The sequence below is a fragment of the Vombatus ursinus genome, unplaced genomic scaffold, assembly GCF_900497805.2.
Source record: "Vombatus ursinus unplaced genomic scaffold, bare-nosed wombat genome assembly UNPS02014818.1, whole genome shotgun sequence".
Lineage (NCBI taxonomy): Eukaryota > Metazoa > Chordata > Mammalia > Diprotodontia > Vombatidae > Vombatus > Vombatus ursinus.
In genome coordinates, this window is record NW_020954596.1 from 52,883,408 (window position 1) to 52,905,689 (window position 22,282).

Below are 22,282 nucleotides of genomic sequence, written 5' to 3' on the forward strand. Positions count from 1 at the left end.
ATTGACATGGTTCCAATACATTCATAGATGATGGATGGTAACAACACCAAGGCCTTTCTACAAAACACCAACTAAAGGATTGCCCAACAGCAATGTGGCTCTCTCTTCAGGTTTGGCTCTTCTTTAAAGGGAATTAATTAAAAGAATTCTGAACTGGGGGTGCTCTCTTGATAATTCACCTCTGGCATTCTCAACTTTTTTGATTTGCTCAGTCCACTGCAATCTAAAGAATCAAAATGCCTGGAAGCACAATAACACTGCTGTTGTGCTTGTTCACCTTCCCTCTCCCTTCCTCCCTTGTTTATAAGAGCAAAGAGAAGATACTTATAAGAATTAATTCTTGAGGCACTCAAATGAATGGCTATTGTTTGGATTTTGATTCGTTTTCTCTTTATAATTCTCAGAAAAAAAGACTAATCTGAGGAATGTTAGTACATGAATTCAGAATACATGATTCTTTTCCATGAAAATTGACGATATTTCCAATGTATCTTGTGTACCTTTCCAGTCACTTTATTATAAGGTTTACCTAGTGACCAGGTAATTGTCTTACCAATAAAATGTAGGTCTTAATGAGTACCATGTTTCATACACCCAGATAGGATATAGCCAGACTCTTGGTGACTTTATCTAAATATTATGGGAAGGCTGACTGGAGGAGCCACTAACCAACCACTGTGGTCGACTACAGGATGAAGTGAGGAAAATTGCATTTAAAAAATGCGCAGTGAGTGTCACATTCAATGCCAGGTGCGGTCTTTAGGTTCTTGAGGGGCAAAAAGTTTGTCCTGAAATCTCCTGGAGACAAGCCTACATTAGGAGATCCCAGTCCTGACATCTTCTACCACCGCTGACATTAATTCTTTCTTACATATCCCTAAAGGGGGCAAAGAGAATTAATGCAGTGCGTCATTGGGCTCATTCAGTCTGCATACAAAAGATTTCTGGGGCTATGTATTGCCTTTTTTCTGAAGGCTAATAGCTTCTTTTCCAATATAAAAGATAAATGATTATTTAGTCATCCTTTACGTGCCAATAGTAAAAACTATAATAAAAAATAATTGCTGACCCATGCAATAAAGCTTTTTGAAATTTTCCTACATTAGTCTCATTTGAAATCATATTTGACAACTTCTACATGCAATGTTCTTGTTTTTTTGTTTTTACTTTAGAGGCTTAAATCTAATGAGAAACAATTTATTAAAAATAATTAAAAACTATTTTTAAAACACACTTTCTAAAAATGGAAGTGATGATATGCCATGAAGGCAACTGCTCTTCATTTCACAGAAGAATCCTAAGCAGTTAAAGCTTAAAATTACTCTAAGACTTTTAGAATGCTCTGTATAGCATATTACTTGAATTCTATTATTTTATCTGCAGAAGAACTATTTAATAGATAAGGAAACCGAAGTTCATGAATTTTGGTGATTTGCTCGTGCTCACACAGTAACAGACAGTTTTCATATTCATATCTTCTTGGATGCAAATTCAGCACTCTCTCCACTATAGTACTTCTTCCTAATTGACATAGAACTGAATATTTCAACAATAATGTTTAGAATGACTTAGAGCAAAAGTAACATGGTGGTGGGAGCAGCTAGGTGGTGCGGTGGATACAGCACCAGCCCTGGATTCAAGAGGACCTGAGTTCAAATCCAGCTTCAGACACATAATATTTACTAGCTGTGTTACCCTAGGCAAGTCACTTAACCCATTGCCTAGTCAAAAAAAAAAAAAGTAGCATGGTGGGTACAGGCAGGCTTTGGAAAGTGCTTTCATCTTAGAATGAAGCAAACTGGATTAAAATCCTGCCTCTGTAACTTGTGACTTTGAGTCAATTGTTCAACTTCACAGAACCTTAGTCTCCTCATTTGTTAAAAACAAAAATAAAACAATTGTTGTGACTGTCAAACATAATATTACATATGTTGGATATGTAGTTATAAAATGTCACATAATTCTAAGTCTCCTCATCAAGAATAGCAGTCAAAAACAGACCACAAAAACAATAATAAAGAAAGTTTTTTTTGTTAAAAAAAATAGCAGCCATCATTACCACCACAACCATCCTGGGGGGAGTTAATAGTCATTTTTTGGACTCTTCCCTGTGACTGAGTTGTCCTGATTGGGAGAAAGTGAATGAAAACGCACATCAATTCACTATACCCAACAGGACTCAGACCATCCTTCATGCTCCAACCCATCATCCACCAAGATATTGGGTTGTTTGTGTAGGCATCTTGCTATTTTTCCTTATGCTTATTTCCCATTTCCTTATCCTTATTTCCCATTTCCCCCCAACTGCTTCTCCTGCAGTATATTTTTGCTCTGGAAACTGAAAGCATTGACACTAAAAAGTCTTAAACCTAAATACCTAGGGCTTTACTAACAATTCCTGTGATGCACTAGACCCAAACTCCCTTCATAGGCCACTACTTCCCTGTGTGGGTTTTGTGACCTTATTAAGTATAAGAGCTTAAGGGCAGAGTCAGTCTCACCTATTTGTACTTTTATGGTCATTGCCTAGTGCGCTGTGTGGCATAGAGGAGACTCTTAATAATTACTTGTGGATTAATTGAATTTAGTATTAGGAAAGGCTTGGTGGATGATTCTTTTGAGTCATTCTCCTGACCATTTGAAGTTGAATTGTAGTAGTCAATGAATCTGAGAAAACAAGTCAAAGACTGGGGATGAATAAGCAACTGACCAAACGGAACATTACCAAAAAGCTTTATGGGTTAATACACTTCACATTTTAAAGTTTTATGATAATTTTTCTTCTTTGACAGATGGTCAATCAATTTCTTATCTTACGCCTGTGCTTATTTGCACAGGTTGATTCTATAAACATATCCTGAAAGCAGCTTAGTTACATATGGTACCAAAATTCAAATATGTCCAGAAAAAGAGACCCATCCCCCAGTGCTGAGATAGCAGACAAATGGTTGTTCACATGGAATTATACTATTGGACAGATTGTTAGCCTTAATTTATACATAACCTGGACACCTGCAAAATGCTTCAGGCAAATAATGGCTTTTTAAAATACAATGGTAACTAACAATATGCAAAGAGACAGAAAGACATCCAGGCCAATAGAGGAAAAGTCCCTTACTTCACCATATTTTACCATTATATTCAAATGTATTTGTATAAGCAGATGAATTTATACAAAGATGTGGCAATAAAAGAATGAACTAGGCATGCAATAATGGAGAGAGGAATTGTTTGGGAGCTGAGAAGAGCTAGATCCAAGTTCTAATTTCTAATACATACTGACATGTCACTAACCTCTCAGTGATCCAAACAATCAACTATCCCCACAAGCAACTTTCTAATAGTATGCATTATAAAGAGGATGGCAATCTATATTGGTAAAGGGAGTTCTCTTATTTAGAAGTTCCATGTATAAATGAAATCAAACGTCCAGTCCCTATCCCTAAAAAGCCCTTCTCCTATAAAGAAATAAAATTAATTTGTTCCTTTGAGTTACGGATCCTAACCTTGATGCAATATCAAGTTTCATTATATTGTGTGTGTCACAGAGACCTGATATTAGCCAAAGTCTGCTCAGCAGAAGAAAAAGTAGAAAAAAATTTATAATTAATTTAGTTCAACTCATTGTTTAGTTGATAGGTTGTATCTAGCACATTTAATCAGTAATAAAACTATGTTTGGGTCTCACAAATTTTATTCTTCACACCAGGAAGCCAGGCTCAGCCAGTCAAGCTCTCTGTTGGTATAACTCCTGATTCAATTTCAATTAAATTTTAACCTATGTTTCATGTTGAGGCCCTAGTTTTTTTTGTTTGTTTGTTTGTTTTTTGTAGCTTTCCATTTTGTACTTGAATCTCATTTCAGTAAGTTTCCATTGCTAATCCAGAGCAATGGACTGCTTAGAAGGTAGACATTTGTTGAAACACTAGTCTTATAAGACTGCCTTCTTCCACTGAGATAGGCATTCACTAGGCAAATATTCCTACTGGAGAGAAACAAAATAAAGCCAAAGTCCCTTTTCTGCCTGGTATTTACAAATAAATCAGGCATCTTAACAATCAAGAAATCAATGTGTGGAACTAGTTTGTTTGAAATGGAACTGCCACGGTGATGATGTAATAAAAAATCAATAGATGAAAAAATGTATGCAATATAGACGTGCATTTATACATATATGTATACACATGTATACATAACAGGAAAGGGGAGAGGGAGAAAGGGAGAAAAAGAGGGAGGGAAAGAGGAAGGGAGAGAGAGAGAGTGTGTGTGTTAAGAACTGTAGGGATCCATGTTGCCTCCCCATAAATGGAGTTGTCTGACATGATATTGTGAAGCAACGGTACTCTAAGGCAAGACAACAAGCATTTATTAAGCCTCAATATGTGTCAAGCATTGTACTAAGTGCTGGAGATACAAATACAGGAAAAAAAAAGAATCCATGCCCTAAATGATATTGCATTTTAATTGGGAAAATAACATAAGAAAGGAAAGTGGAAAAAGAGGAAGATATCCATGTGGAGGAGGCATCATAGTGATGTCCTAAGAGTCAGAAGTATAGCTGAGGGAGTAAAGAAGCATGGCCCACCTTGAGCCCATCTCAAAATTGAGGCCCTGGGTAAAACAAACCAAAGGCAGAAGAGATCCAGAGAAATATAAGAATATTCGAGGGGAGGAAGGTCCCAGGTAGAGAGGGACGTTCCAGGGTAAAAGGGCAGCAGAAGGATAATGTCAAATCCCTGAGAGTCAGAAGCAAACCCTGGAAGAGAATACCATATATAGGGAGTTTTGGTCTGCTTCACTTTTTTATACTTTCTCTCATTCATTGTTCATTGGTTCACATCACAGAGGTCAGAAAGTATAATTCTATCAGTCAACACATGTTTATTTAACATCTCTTATAGCAGTAGACTAGGCACTGGAGTTATCAGTACAATTTTTTTTAAATCTTCTCATAAGTAAGGAAATTATAATTATCTCCCACTGCCATAGAACTTTTAATTGACAGGTAACAAAGTTGGATTTTATTTGAATGTAATTCAATTCAACAAGCATCACCATCTACCTCTTTTCATCCTACATTTTCTAATGCCTTCCTACCTGTCTCAATACCTTGGTTTTTTTTTAATAATTTTCATATGTTTTTATACATACCTATTTTCTCTTATGATAGAATGTAAAATCCTTGAGGGCAAGTCCTATTTCATTTTAGTCTTCATATCTTCAATGACCAGCACAGCACTTGACTCAAAGAAGAAAACTGGAAATAAGAAACTAGCCCTGTGATTTCATTGGTGTAGGGAGATTTGGGGATGAGGAAACTCCCTAAATCAATGCAGGCCAGAACCTTCTCAGAAACATTTCACCTTAGAGAGTCACCTATGTTAACATTATATTAGATGACGTGTAAACTGCCACACAAGCAGAATATATGTATCAGAGGCTGGATTTGAATTCACCGCTTCCTAGCTCAAAGGCTAACTCTCTCCCACATGCTGCCTCCCACAGAGAGTTCATAGAAGGTTACATACTAATTGAGTGAAGAAAATATATTTTAACAGTGGGCAGTTGGAGATTTTTCCTAATATAATAGACATCAAATTTAATAATTCTATATTTTCCACAGAAGAGCAAGATGAACAAGTTCATTGCTATTTTGTAACACAATGGATACAACTCAGAATAGAAAACTCAATATAATGTTTAGAAAGATAAAGCATCATAAATTTAGAGTGGTAATGGGTCTTAGAGATGATTTTCGTCCCAAGCCCTATCTTTACATATGAGGAAACTGAGGCCTGAACAGTTTAAGTGCCCAGGGTCACAAGAGTAGTAAAAGGAAGAGCCAAGATTTGGACAGAGGTATTCAGATGCCATATTACTATATGAGTGATTGTAATCAGAAGTCATCTTAAAATTCTAATCTAGGCATCCTGAGATATTTGTTGGCCTTTATTTTATGTGACATGAAAAATCTGGCCAATGATGAAGTTCCCACATGGGAAGAGAATCCAGAAAATTTAGATTAAAAAAAAAGTTTTTCTCTTCTGGTGTTGATTGCAAAATAGAATACCGTGTACACTCAGATTTGTTGCTGAGGCTTCTCAAATTTATTGGGCAAATGTTATTTCCAGAGGCTCCATCGAGGTACCCTGAGGCAGCTTCAAAACTTGAGTTTTCACATAGACTATCACACCTGCATTGTCTTTGAAATGAAGTGGGAAATGGGATATGCAGATCACAACTGTGACTGTGGAAAAGTCTAACACACCGAATCAAAATGTCACATGCTTAAACCAGAAACTGGGCTTGTAATTGTAAGGTGGGACTTTATAGCTCCAACCACTGATGAAGTAACTAAGTGCTATTTAATACCTAATTATCTATTCTTTCTATTGTTTGTGGTTTCATGTGTATAAACTCCTTAGTTTGACTTTTAAAGACACTTACATGCTGATTTCAGTCTACATTTCCAGAGTTATTGCATATTACTAGCTTTAATATACTCCCCAGTCCAGTCAAATTGGCTGTTTGCTTTCCCTCACATGTGACATTCTATCCACCATTTCAAGACCTTTGTAACAACTGTCTCTCATGCCTAGAATAGACTTCATCTTTACCTTCAACTCATAAACCCTAGCTTCCTTCAAAGCTCAGTTCCAGGGCCACATTCTACATGAGGCCTTTTCTGAACTCCCTCCCACCATCTAGTTTCTTACTACAAAATTACTCTATATTTCTTTGTATTTACTTTGTATATGTTATCTATCTACTTAAATGTGTGCACATTATTTCCCCAGATACAATGCAAACTCTTTGAGGTCAATGCATGTTTCTTATTTGTCTTTATATCCATAGTAACTATCACAGTGCCAGGTACATAACAGGTGTTTCATCGATTGTTGTTGTTGATCATTCATTGATACTTAGTTGGAATATGGCTTGGAAAGGGAATTCATTAAAACTGCAGATAACTTTGAGGTAGTGGTGGTGGTGATGTTTGGATCTGTGTAGAGCAACATTAGAAAGGAAAATGATGTTAGTGAGCTGAACACATAGTCAGAAACAGAATGGAATGACTTAAGTTCCTTCTAGTTCTCATATTCTGTGCTTCTAGGTTCACCTGGGCAAGAATGGGGCAGCACAATTAGGAAGCCATGGATAGTGGAGTGAAGAGTGAGATGTCAATGTATATGTTAGCACTGACGATGACATTTTCACCTTTGTTATCTAGTGGGATATATGCTAAACATGACTCATTTTCCTCATATGTGAAATGAGATGGCTAAAGTGGATCATCTATGTAACCCTTTCTTGCTCTAAGAGTCTATGAATTGGGGATTCCCTAATTTATCATTGTCATGTCTTGGGATTTTTGGTGTGGCTGGTGGTGATTTTGTTTTGCTTCTAAAAATAAAAAGTTGAATCTAATATTATTGTGATGTACAATGAGGAATAGAATAGGAGTGAGTCCAGAAGCAATCTTATCAAGCAGAGCAGACATTAATTTAGTGAAGTATGGTACCTGGTCTGAGAAGAACAAGGAGAAACATATGAAATTTCTAGGTGAAAACTATCATATTAATTGACATAATCCCTCTCACTGGTAAAATGTAGATGAATTGCTGCAGAATGAACCTCAGACTGCAGAGACTATAAAGGGGACCCTGGCAAAGCTTTATTTCCATCCCAAATACCACAACTCTATAAATATACCACCCTAATACCTTTCTTCTTTCTCTCCCTTCCCTCCTCCTGTCCCTCTTCCTTTCCCTCTCCCTCTCGGAACTCATGTCTTCCTTCTAGGCTCAGCTAAGGTGCTGCCTTCTTTTGGAAGCTTTGGATCTCCCCAGTTGTTCATGCTATCTTCCTCTTCAATTTCTATTTTACTAATACTAATTTTGATCACATTCATTCCCCCAGTAGAATGTCACATTTTTATGTATAAGAACTATTTCATTCTTGCCTTTTATCTCCATTGTTTAGCACATTTTCTTGCCCATTAGATTTTCTTGCTGAATTGAATTGAATTAAATCATCCCAGGAGTAAACCATCTTTCTCTAAACTATTTTTTGGTCCTCATACGGCATCTATTGCATATGGCCCAACTTCATGGTTATTTGTGCATATGCTTATCTCCTTTCCTTGACTCAGAAGGGAGTAGGTCTTATTTATACAACGTCCCAAAAGATAGTGAAGTTTTAAGCTTTAACAGCTGCTAGTAACTGCATTAAACCTTTTGGGACACCCAGTATTTATACCCCAGGCCACCTAGCATAATATTTGTGCATAGTAATGTTCAAAAATATTTGTTGAATGAATGAACTAGCTAATTGATAAGAGCTTAATTGGACCACTTAAATTCTATTTAACATTATTTTAGCAACATTTCTATTTTCTTTAGGTCTTAAGGAAGTTCATTTCTCTTAAGCAGCACTAATTCTTGGTAACATGTCACTATTACTTGTCACCAAAGCAGTAAGCTGTAGGAAAAATGCATATATGTAGGAGGGAATGGTGACCACAAAAAGAGAGATGTTATAATTCATCTTGAATATTAGGAAGCAAAAGAAATAAGCAAGCAAATAGGTAGCTTGTTATCTTCCCATCTGGGGTTCTGCCTATAACAGGTTTTATATGTCATAACATAACAAACCGTGGTTATTGATGCTATCCAAACCAGCAGCATCTCTGTTGTAGTAGTGGCCAGAGAGATCTATATATTTTTTTCATGCTGTGGCTTTCATATTTGTGTCTCAGCATCTAGGGACCCTGGTGACAACCATTTCAGAATGTGACAGTTTGATAGAAAAATAGATAGGCCGATGAAAGATGTATACAAAGAATGATAGACAGCAGAATCAGGAATACCAGGCTTTGGGAATGAGTATGTGACAGTTATGGGGAGGTGATATAAGAGGCTATAGCTCTGTAAAATCATGGATTTGACTTCTGTGAAGCAAAGTTACAAGGATGGTGTTACATGCACATAAAAAATATCATTTTGATGTTTGAGATAAAGATGTCACATGTATTATAGAGAGGATATTTGTGAGAACTGTGTATTTTAATTGAACTAAAGTATTAATAATAGCTCTAACTCATTTGATTCATAATTGGACTTAGAAATACAATATATCTGTAATAAACAAATACCTACACTCTATTCATATGTTAATTTCTTATATACGTCCATTGTCCCTTGCATTGTAATATAGATCCTGCTTGAAAGAGAGCCATTTATGCCATCCCCAGGAACCTAAACTTCAAGAATCTATGTCATTACTTATGAGGGAAGGCAAGATAAATTTAAGCAGCCATTAAGTACTTAGAGTGAGATGCAAATATAAATTTGCTAAATTCTCTCCTCATTGTACTCTATTGTCTCCCATGTAATTGAAAAAAAAATGAAAAGGTCTAACAAGTTAGACCAAGAGGAAAGCCATTGTCAAATGGCAGCTAACATGTGTTATTGTTCATAAACTAAATTGTAGAAGTGATATTTGAAACTGTTCAAGGAACTTGTCATGGTCAGTTGATTTTCCACAACTGTTCTTGTATATCACCATGTAAAGATGAATTTTCTGATTGTTCTGTTTCTGACAACAGTCTGAGCTAAGTTTCATCACAGCCTGAAACTACACCACTGGCTTCCCCTTCCCACTATCCTTGCCTCCTCCTCTGCACCCAACAAGAACAGATAAGTTTCAACACTCATAGAATTGTGGAACTCCATATCAGGATGCTGTTTTCCCAGGGATATGGATAAAAGAGTCACATCTTGAATTGGTGACTAAAGTCAAGAGGGACAAGCCAACCAACATTGCAAGCTTATGTTAAATGTTATATAACCTTCTCAACTCCTCAACTTATACTCAGAAAGTGAAAGTGGCTCTTTCTATATAATGGTCAACAATAAATGAAACTCATTCACTGGTTTTCATACAAAGGATTGAGCATATACATCTGTGATCTCCTAAGACAATCTTCCACCTCATGTATTTACAAGATGTTTTATCTTCCATGTTGCTAGTCTGCCACTGGTATCCAAGTAACTGTTGGCCTTGCAAAAATGGTTGTAAATCTGTCAAGTCAGGTGTACAACCTATTATCACTGATGTATCTTCTGTTATGTAATTAATAATAGACAGTGTTTCAGGAGTTCTTAACTCTTTTGTGTCAATTTCTTTGGAAGTTTATTGAGGATTCTGAGCTTTTTCCAAGAATAACATTTTTAAGTGCATAAAATAAAATGCCTAATGTTATAAAGGAAACAAATTACATCAAAGTACAGTGTGTGTACTCTCTCTCTCTCTCTCTCTCTCTCTCACACACACACACACACATGCACACACACACACACATACACACTTGTGTGCACACCAAATTAATGGGCTCAAGGCTTGTGGCAGCCCTCTTTGAGAAACAGACTTGAAAATTTCCAGCATGAGACATTTATATTTCTGAGACTTCAGTGGGCTATAAATAATATACTTCAACATATATAATTTGTATGTATATATTTTAGATGGAGGTCCTTGTTTTTCCTTTTTAATTTAGATACTAATTCATCACAAAAAGAAATCACTCATCTGTATTACTATTTTCTGTTAAATGGTAGTAATTAAATGGGCAGCAAAGACTGATTATCTCATCTTTTCATTAAGTCCTATGGACCTAAAACTGCACTAATTAATACAGTAATATGGTAATGTTTTTCACCACAACTTCAAAGTGTTAGCACTTTACCTCCATGTTAAATATAATTTTGCCATATAAAGAAGCAGTTAATTTAAAAGAAATTAGTTTTGCAAAAAAAAAATGAATTCTAAAAGAATTTGTTCAGATGATGCAGTATTCATTTTTTGGAGGAAGGGAACCTCCTTAAAATGGCAGAATGGATGTTACCAGCTCAGTCCTTCAACTAGTCTAGCAAGGATTTTAAAGAAGAGCACCGGCTCAAGATATGATAAAAAACTTCAAGAACAAAGTATAATAAGTGCATTTTGCTAGCACAGTTCCATATGAAAAGGTGGTCTAAAGTCTACCATTACTAAAGAAAGAGTCTAGACAAAAAGAAAAAAAAAACATTTCAGCCCAGAAATTCAGTTTACAGAAGTTTTTTAGCTTGGGGAGCAGAGGGAAACCAGAGAAGCCTGGATCCTGAAACTTTGTACTAGGCACAAGGGATTGGGAGACCAGATTAAGATCTAGTCACTGATGGCTAGAAGATCCCACTGCATTTCTCTGGCCCAAACTAGGGCTCAGAGGTCTGCAGAAATGAAGCTGGGAGGGCAATCCTTAGCCCCAGTGCATGTGCCAATAGCTTAGTGTTCTGGCCAGTCATCCCCAAGGTATTTTAACACTCATTACCCAAACCTCAGATATTAAAGACAATTACTACTGGAAGCCCCACATTTGTTCCACTAGTTCACAGAAACTGCCAATTCACAAAATTCTAATTCAGGAAGAAGCATCAAAAACAGGAGAAACATTGATGAAAAAGAATCCTGACATAAATCCATAATAACAGAGTAATGCTATATCACATACAAGCAAAGCCTGAAACATAGCAAGAGATTTACCTCAAGTTCTTAAGGAATTCTGGGAAGAAATGAAGCAAGTTTTTAAAAAGAAATAATATAAAAATGAGAGTTCTAGAAGAAAGAAGGAGAAAAGAAATGGAAAATGAAAAGAGGAATGAAAGCTCTAAAAGAAAATTTAAATGAGAGTAAATAATCTAGCATAAGAGGTTCAAAATCTTATTAATTAACTGACTTTTTATAATTAAATTAGTCCAGAGAGATATTAGTGGTTCCACTTCATGCTACAAAATACTAGAACAAATTAAAGGACTAAAAAGGTCAGAAAATGTAAGATACCTCCTATCAAAATCAACACAATTAAAATCATGAATGACACCTCCACAGACCTATTAGAACCAGATGACAAAGAGAAAGAAAATGGAATACATGATCATGTACTAAAAGAAACCTCAAGTGAAAATTCCTAGATACTTTTTAGACAAAATTTAGAGCATCAAGAACAAAGGAAAATACTGCAAAGAGCAAAAAAGAATGAATTCAAATAGCAAGGAGCCACAGTCAGGAAATTGTGAGACTTGGAAGCTACAATGATAGAGGAGGAGAGAGCTTGGAATAAGATATGCCAGAAGGTGTATTATGCAAACTTCTTAGACACGTGTACTAGAATATCTGTAAGAAATCACAGGTCATTCATTCAACAAACATTCATTAAGAGACTGCAGCACAGGGTAAAAATAAATAAATAGTACATTATCTCAAACAGTTGCCAATCTACAAAGGGAAAGATGACATGGACATAAATAACTATAAGACAAAATAAAATACAAGTGCACAAAAGGATTAGGAAAATGAAACTGTAAAAGTTTTTAATCTGTCCACACCATTTTGTCCTACAAAGCTCTTCCATGTGTCCTCCCCCAAACAAGACATTGAGCCAACCCAAGAACTGGTGACCTTCTGCTAGATATCTTTTCATGAAAGAGGAACTAATGGAGCATATAGCCAATTATTGTGTTTCATCTTGTTCTTGTTACTCAGATATGTACTGTGTGTCCCTGGGCAAGTCATTTAACTTCTCTTTGCCTCAGTTTTCTTATATGTAAAACGAGAATAATCACAGCATCTATTTCACATAGTTGTTATAAGAATCAAATGAAATAATAGTTGTAAAACACAGTGCATTTCTTGACACAGAGTAAGTGAAACAGGGGCAGCTAAGAGGCACAGTGGATAGAGCGCTGGCCCTGAAGTCAGGAGGGCCTGAGTTCAATTACGGCCTCAGACCAAACACTTGACACTTACTAGTTGTGTGACCCTGGGCAAGTCACTTAACCCCAATTGCCTAAAAAAAAAAAAAACAAACACAAAAACAGAGTAAGTGATACACACACATACAAATACACACATATAACATGTATGTATATGTATATGTACATATGCACACACACATATATATATATATATATACACATACACATGTCCTTTTCCCCTTTCTCCTTGTTATGTAACTGGCCCATTTAACTTTTGAGTCATCCTTCTTTATGATGGCATCTTTTATACTGCTTTTCCTGTGAAATTTTCCTTGCAATGTTTTGTAGTCTGTTTGTACTCACAATATGTTTCTCCACTTTATTTATTTATTTATTTTTTTACCTTTTCCCAAAGTAGCGTTTTGTGTGCTGCAGACTCTAAATGAATGTTTGTTGAACAAATGAATTATGATTTCTTAAAAATATACTAGTACTCATGTATAAGAAGTTTGCGTAATATACCTTATGGTATATCTTATTTCATGCTCTCTTCTATGGTTGATCTCAATCTTTAATTCTTCAGAATCTGTAGTGTAACATGATTCATACCTATACAGAATCACTAGAAAATAGATGGGCTTAGTTTAAGGGAGAACTTTGGGGTTATTAAAAGTACTAATTTCGCAAAGAAAGTTCAGCCTATTCTCTTCATCTTGCACAATTTTGAGTATAGTTTCTTGTCTATCTGTACTATCTGTCTAATATATGTACTGATATATGAGCTCTATGGCATGTATAAAGTAATCTAAATAATAGGCTTCTTCATCTACTTATTCCTATGTTGAGAGTTAGATTTAACCCTTTTGAGTGATCATCATTCTATAATAGGAGTTTCTTTAATGTTCCTTGACTCATTACAGTCAGTACAGTGTCTTCTAGAAATGGGATTATTAGTAGGATCTCTGGACATCCTTCATGATGGTGGCAAACAACTTTGGTAAGCATGTAGACATGTCCATTTTAATGCTTTCTTTGATATTTGTCTTTTAAAGGTATTTCTACTTATGTGTTTAAAGCAAGCATACATAATTATTTTCAGGAAAAAGAAAAATCAATTGTGTATTTAATGTGTGAATAGGTCCAATTTAATTCTTTTTTTCCTTTTTTCCCACTCCATAGTATTTTATGTTTTCCAATTACATGTGCAGATAGTTTTCAACATTCACTTTTGTAAGATTTTGAGTTCCAAATTCTCTTCTCTCTCCCTTCCTCTTTTCCCTCTTCCCCAAGATGGCAGGTGGTCTGATATAGGCTATACATATACAATCATATTAAACATTTTTCTACCATTAGTCATGTGAAAAAAAGAATCAGAACAAAAGGGGAAAACCACAAGGAAGAAAAAAAAGAGAAAATAGTATGTCTTGATCGGCATTCATACTCCATAATTCTTTCTCTGGATGTGGATAGCATTTTCCATCATGAGTCTTTTGGAATTGTCTTAGATTATTGTATTGCTGAGAAGTGCAAATTATATTATAGTTGACCATTGCACGATGTTTCTGTTACTGTATGCAGTGTTCTCCTGATTCTGCTCACTTCACTCAGCATCAGTTCATTTTTCTGAAATCTGCATGCTCATCATTTCTTATAGAACAATAGCATTCCATTACATTCCTATAACACAACTTGTTCAGCCATTCCTCAATTGATGGACATCCCCTCAATTTCTAATTATTTGCCACCCCAAAAAGAGTTGCTTTAAAAATTGTTTCACACCTGAGTCCTTTCTCATTTTTAATGATCTCTTTGGGATTCAGACCTATTAGTGGTATTGCTGGATCAAAGGGTATGCACAGTTTGTTTGCCCTTTGGGTATAGTTCCAAAGTGCTCTCCAGAATAGTTGGATCAGTTCACAACTCCATCAACAATGCATTCCAATTTTCACACATTGTCTCCAACATTTATCATTTTCCTTTTTCACCATATTAGTCAATCTGATAGGTGTGGGGTGGTCCTTCAGAGTTGTTTTAATTTGCATTTCTCTAATCAATAGTGATTTCAAGCATTTTTTCATATGAGTATAAATAGCTTTAATTTCTTCATCTGAAAACCCCCTATTCATGTCTTTTGACCATTTATCAATTGGGGAATGATTTGTAACCTTATAAATTTGACTCAGTTCTCTACATATTTTAGAAATGAGGCCTTTATCAGAGATACTGGCTGTAAGAATTATTTCCCAGCTTCCTGCTTCCCTTATAATCTTAGTTGCATTGGCTTTGTTTGTGCAAAGCCATTTTTAAATTTTAATGTAATTAAAATTATCCATTTTGCATTCCATAATGCTCTCTATCTCTCATTTGGTCATGAATTCTTCCTTCTCCATAAATCTGACAAGTAGATAACTCCTTGCTCTCCTAATTTGCTTATGGCATCAACCTTTAGGTCTAAATCATATAATCATTTTGACTTTATCTTGGTATACAATGTAAGATATTGGTCTATACCTAGTTTCTGTTATACTATTTCTGCTTTTTCCAGTAGTTTTTCTCAAATAGTGAGTTCATATCCTAGAAACTGGAGTCCTTGGGTTGATCAAGCAGTAGATTACTATAGTCATTGACTATTATGTCTTGTATAACTAACCTATTCCACTAATCCACCACTCTATTTCTTAACCAGTACCAAATATTTTTGATGATTGCTGCTTTATAATATAGCTTTAGATCTGTTACAGCTATGACAACTTCCTTTACATTTTTTTATTAATGCCTTGATATTCTTAACCTTTTGTTCTTCCAGATGAATTTTATTATTTTTTCTAGGTCTATAAAATTTTTTTTGGTAATTTGATTGGTATGGCACTAAATAAGCATGTTAATTTAGGTAGAATTGCCATTTTTATTATATTAGCTTGGTCTACTCATGGGCAACTGATATTTTTCTAATTTTTTAGATCTGACCTTATTTGTATGAAAAGTGTTTTGGAATTGTGTTCATATAGTTCCTGGGTTTTCTTGACAGGTAGATTCCCAAATATTTATATTATCTGTGGTAAGTTTAAGTGGAATTTCTCTTTCTATCACTTGCTGCTGAGATTTGTTAGTAATATATAGAAATGCTGATGAATTATGTGGGTTTATTTTATATTCTGCAATTTTGCTGAAGTTGTTAATTATTTCAAGTAGTTTTTCAGTTGATTCTCTAGGATTCTCTAAGTATACCATCATATCATCTGCAAAGAGTGATGGCTTTATTTCCTCATTGCTTATTCTAATCCCTTTCATTTCTTTTTTTTGTTGTTGTTTTGTTTTCTCTTATTGCTAAAGTTGACATTTCTAGTACAATATTGAATGGCGGTGGTGATAATGGACATTCTTGTTTCACTCCCGATTTTATTGGGAAACTACTAGATGATCCCTATTACATAAAATGCTTGCTGATGATTTTAGATAGATGCTACTTATCACTTTAAGGAAAACTCCATTGATTCCTATGCTCTTTAGTGTATTAATAGAAATGGGTGCTGTATTTTACCAAAAGTTTTTCTGCATCTCTTGAAATAATCATGTAATTTCCATTGATTTTATTATTGATATGGTCAATTATGCTGTAGTTTTCCCAATACTGAACCAGCCCTGTATTCTTGGTATAAATCCTACCTGGTAATAATGTAATATCCTGGTGATAAATTATGGTAATCTCTTTGCTAATATCTTATTTAAAAATTTTGCATCTATATTCCTTAGGGAAATTGGTCTATAATTTTATTTCTCTGTTTTGGCTCTTCCCTGTTTAGGTATCAGTACCATATTTGAATCATAAAAAGAATTTGGTTGGACTCCACCTTTTTTTTGCAAATATTTTATATAATATTGGAATTAATTGTTCTTTAAATGTTTGGTGAATTTACTTGTAAATCCATCTGGTCCTGGAGATTTTTCCTTAGGGAGTTAATTGATGTCTAGTTCAATTTCTTTTCCTGAAATGGGGTTATTTAAGTATTTTATTTCTTCTTCTATTAATCTGGGCAATTTAAAGTTTTGTAAATATTCATCTATTTCACTTAGATTGTCAGATTTATTGGCAAACATTTGGGCAAAATAGTTCCTAATTATTGTTTTAATTTCTTCTTCATTGGTGATGAATTCACCTTTTTCATTTTCAATACTATAATTTGATTTTCTTCTTGTTTTAAATCAAATTAACCAAAGGTTTTATTTATTTTATTTTTTTAATAAAACCAGCTCTTAGTATTATTTATTAGTTCGATCATTTTTTTAATTTCAATTTTATTAATCTTCCTTTGTTTTTCATAATTTCTAATTTGGTATTTAATTGCAAATTTTGAATTTGTTCTTTTCTTAACTTCTTTAATTGCATGCCCAATTCATTGATCTCATCTTTCTCTATTTTATTTCTCTATTTATTTCTTTATTTAGAGACATAAATTTTCCCCTGAGAACTACTTTGGCTGCATCCCACAAGTTTGGGTATATTTTCTCATTACTGTTCTTCTCTTTGACAAAATTATTGATTGTTTCTATGATTTATTGTTTGAACTCACTCATTATTTGGGATTAGATTATTTAGTTTACAATTAATTTTTAGTCTATCTTTTCATGGTCCTTTATCACACATAATTATTATTGCATCATGATCTGAAAAGGATGCATTTAATATTTCTGTCTTTCTGTTTTGGACTGTAAGGTTTTTATGGCCTAATACATGGTCATTTTTTATGTAGGTGCCATGTACCACTGAGAAAAAGATGTATTCCTTCCTATCCCCATTCAATTTTCTCCAGAGGTCTATTATATCTGACTTTTCTAAATTTCTTTTCACCTACTTAACATCTTTATTGTTTATTTTATGATTAGATTTATCTAGTTTTGAGAGGGGCAGGTTGAGGTCCCTCACTAGTATAGTTTTGCTCTCTATTTCTTTTTGTAAATCCCTTAACTTCTCTAAGAATCTGGATATTATACCACTTGCTGCATATATGTTTAATATTGATATTATTTCATTGCCTTTGGTACCTTTTAGAAGGATGTAGTTTCCTTCCTTATCTCTTTTAATTATATCTGTTTCTGATTTTGCATTGTCTGAGATCAGGATTGCTACTCCTGCTTTTTTTTTTTTAAATTCAGCTGATGCATAATATATTCTGCTCCAGTCTTTTACCTTTATTCTGTGTGTATCTCTCTGCTTCAAATGTCATTCTTGTAAAATATGTATTATAGGATTATGATTTTTAATCCACTCTGCTATTCACTTCTGTTTTATGAGAGAGTTCATCCCATTAACATTCATGGTTATGATTACTTATTATATCTTTCTCTTCATCCTATGCTCCACCCACCATTTATACTTTTCTCTCTCCCTTCACCCTTTCCTTCCTCACCAGATGTTTTGCATCTGACTATCACCTCCCTCAATCTGTTCTCCCTTCTATCCACCCCCACCCCTTTCCTTTCCCCTTTCTCCTCCTATTTCCCTATAGGGTAAGATAGATTTCTATACTGAATTGAATGTGTATGTTATTCCCTCTTTTAGCCAAATCCAATGAGAGTGGGGTTCATACAATACTCAACCCCCTCCCTTCTTTCCCTCTACTGTAATAGGTCTTTTGTGCCCCTTCATGTGATGTAATCTACTCTATTCTGCCTCACCCTTTCCTCTTCTCCCAGTATGATCTTTTTTCACCCCTTAATTTTTTTATATTGTCACATCCAAGTGAACTTATACCCACATCCTCTGTCTATGTATACCACTCCTAACTGTCCTAATAAAGATACAGTTCCCAAGAGTTACAAGTATCATCTTCCTGTGTAGGGATGTAAAGTTTAATCTCATTGAATAACATGTTTGTTTTTTTCTTTGCCATTTAACTTTTTATGCTTCTCTTGAGTATTGTATTTGAAGATCAAATTTTCTGTTCATCTCTAGTCTTGTCATCATGAATGATTGAAAGTCCTCTATTTCATTGAATATCCTTCTTTTCCCCTGAAAGATTATGATCAGTTTTGCTGGGTAGTTGATTCTTGGTAGTAATCCAAGCTCCTTTGTCTTCCAGAATATCATAGTATAAGCCCTCTGAAACTTTAATGTTGAAGCTTCTAAATCCTGTGTTATCCTGACTGTCGCTCCACAATATTTAAATTGTTTCTTTCTGTCTGCTTGCAGTGTTTTCTCCTTGACCTGATAATTCTGAAATTTCACTACAATATTCCTTGGAGTTTTCATTTTGGGATCTTTTTCAAGAGGTGATCAGTGGATTCTTTCAATGACTATTTTATCCTCTGGTTCTAGGACCTCAGGGCAGTATGCCTTGATAAATTCTTGAAAGATGTTGTTCATGCTCTTTTTGTGGTCATGGCTTTCAGGTAGTCCAACAAATTTAAATTATCTCTCCTAGATCTACTTCCCAGGATCTGTTTTTCCAATGGGGTATTTTACATTTTTTTCATTCTTTTGATTTCATTTTACTGATTCTTGTTGTCTCATAGAATCACTAGCTTCCACTTGCCCAATTTAAAAAAAAACAGAAACAACACTTTCTTCACTTAGTACTTGTATCCCCTTTTCATTTGGCCAATTCTACTCTTTAAGACATTTTTCAGTGGATTTTTTTATTTGACCAATTGTATTTTTTAAGGAATTGTTTTCTTTAGTCAGTTTTTGTCCTTCCTTTTCCAAGGTGTTGACTCTCTCTTGCATACCTCTCATTTCTTTTCCCTATTTTTCATCTACCTCTCTTATTTGACTTTTAAAATCCCTTTTGAGCTCTTCCAAGAAGAATTTTTGGGCTTGGGACCAATTCATATTCTCCTTTGATGTTTCAGATGTAGATATATTGACGATACTGTCCTCTTCTGAATTTATGTTTTGATCTTCCTTGTCACCATAGTAATTTTCTGTGATCAAGGTTCTTTTGTTTCTTGGTCAGTTTTTTTTGCCTATTTATGTCTTTTAAAATTGAGCTCTCCTCCTGCACAGGGGACACTGTCCCAAGCTTCTTGTGCTGGAGGACAGGGGCCTGATCACTGGCTTTGTATGCTGGGGCCTTGGTGCTAGAGGCTCGCTCACTGTGGTGGGGTGGCCCAGCCTAGTTGTTTCTATTGTTGCCTGGTTTCCAGTTCTGGCAACTTGCCCTCTGTCTGGGGCTCGAGGCCTCACAGCTGGCCTGCTGTGCCACTTTCCTGCTAAGCCGAGACTGAGGGTCCTTGTTTGCTGATCTGTGCTGTGGCTAAGAGCCTTGCTCTGGCTTTCCTGGACACCATCTGCCCTGGGCCAAGTTCTTCTTTTATCCAAGTGAGGCAGACATTTCCTGAAGTCCTAAATTATCTTAAGTTGGAAAATTCTTTCACTCCATCTTTTTGTAGATTCTGTCACTCTATAATCCATTTAGAGGCTTGATTTAATGTTGTTTCTGAGGGAAACTGGGGAGAGTTCAGGCAACTTCCTGTCTTTTCTCTCTGTCATCTTGGCTCCACCTGAAGAAAGCATAATATTAATATTCATTGGAGGTGATCACTGGGAGGAGAGTCTTAAAGGTATCATGGTGTTATGCTAAATCAAATGCTTTTCATAGGCAATATGTAATAATAGTGGAAATTTTATATTCTATACACCTCTCATTTGATTCTGTGATTATAAGGTTGCAGTTTGCTATAGAATATAATTTCAGATGTATCCCATATTTCCTTGTAATGTTCTCATCAAGGGCACTCTAGAAGTTTTTCTAAAATGCATGCATCATAGATTTAGAGCTAGAAGGAAACTTAAAAATCATGAAATGTAACCCCTTCGTGTTATAGATAGGGCATCTGAGGTCCAGACAGGTTGTAGTTTGACCATGTTCAAAAATGTCACAAGTAACAGATATAAGATTGAACCCGTGTCCTCTGACACAAAATTTATTGCATTTTTCAGTAAGTCAAAAAGCATTTATTTGATAAGTACTACTGACAAAACTATAAAGAAGTTTGGCAGAAATTAAATATAAACCACCACCTCACACCATATACCAAGATAAATCCCAAATGGTACATGACCTAGATATAAAAGAGGACATGATAAACAAACCACAGGCATATGGAAGAAAATAATTTTTGCAACTATGGAGAGGGGAAGAATTCATGATCATGAAAGAATACAGAGGATCACCAGAAGTAAAATGGACTTCTTTTTTTTTTTACTTTTTGGCTAGTCAAAAACAAACAAAAACAATTTATTAATGTGCTATATGCCAAGCATTGTGCATCATATCATTTATGTGAGGTCAGGTTGCCTTTTGAGGATAATAATAAAATCTATGAATTTCCTCTTTAAAGAAGAAATTCCAAGGAACCAAGAGTAAGAATATTAGTCCCCTTCCAAAAATGGGGGGGGGCAAGGAGAAATAAAACCATCATAACAGATAGACATATTCACTCAAAACCAAACCGTGTATTGATCCCATCTGAAAATATCTCTCCTTTTGAAGTTGAGACCCTCACCTTTCTGTCAGGAGTTGGTCATTGCACTGACTGAGGTGCTTAAGTCTTTCAGAGTTGGTTATTTTACTTTTACAATGTTGTTATTTTATGAATTGGTCTCCTAGTTCTACTCCATTTTTCATCAGTTCATAGAGGTCTTCACTGGTTTCTCTGTATCTGTTCCTTTAGTCATTTCTTATAACACAGTAACATTTCATTATTTCGCATGTCACAATGTGTTCACAGTTTCTTTATGGGTGGATACTCCCCTTCCCTTCCACTTTGTTGAAAGGAAAAAAGAACTTCTATAAGTGATTTTCTACACAAATGATTCCTTGGCATCTTTCTTTATCTTTTAGGTTGAGTCCTAGTAATGGTATTTTTGGATAAGCAGGTTATCAACTTTTTAGATATGATTCCAAGTTATTTTCCAGAGTGACTGGACCAATTCACAATTCCAAACACAGTACATATGTGTGCCTGTGTCCCTATAACCCCTCCAACATCTGTAATCTTTCTTTTTTGGTAATTTTTACAATCTGATAGGTCTGAGATAGAACCTTGGAGTTGCTTTAATTTACATTTCTTGAATTATATGTTCTAGAACATGTTTTCATGTGATTATTAAGAACTGCCTCTTTGTATCCTTTGGCTATGTTTTTTTTTTATTTTTGGTGAAGCAATTGGGGTTAAGTGACTTGCTCAAGGTCATACAGCTAGTAAGTGTTATGTGTCTGAGGCTGGATTTGAACTTAGGTCCTCCTGAGTTCAGAGCCAGTAGTCTATCCACTGTGCCACCTGGCTGCCCCTTCTTTGATTATTTTTTGAGGAATGTCTTTAGCTCTCATAAATATTTTAATATGTTCCTTGTTCATCTGGGATGCCAAATCTTTATCAGTTAACTGTTTCCCGTCTAATTTTAACTATGTTTATTTCCTTTATGCAAAAACTTTTTAAATTTTTTATAATCAAAGTTGCCTCTTTTATCTCTTGTGAGCCTCATC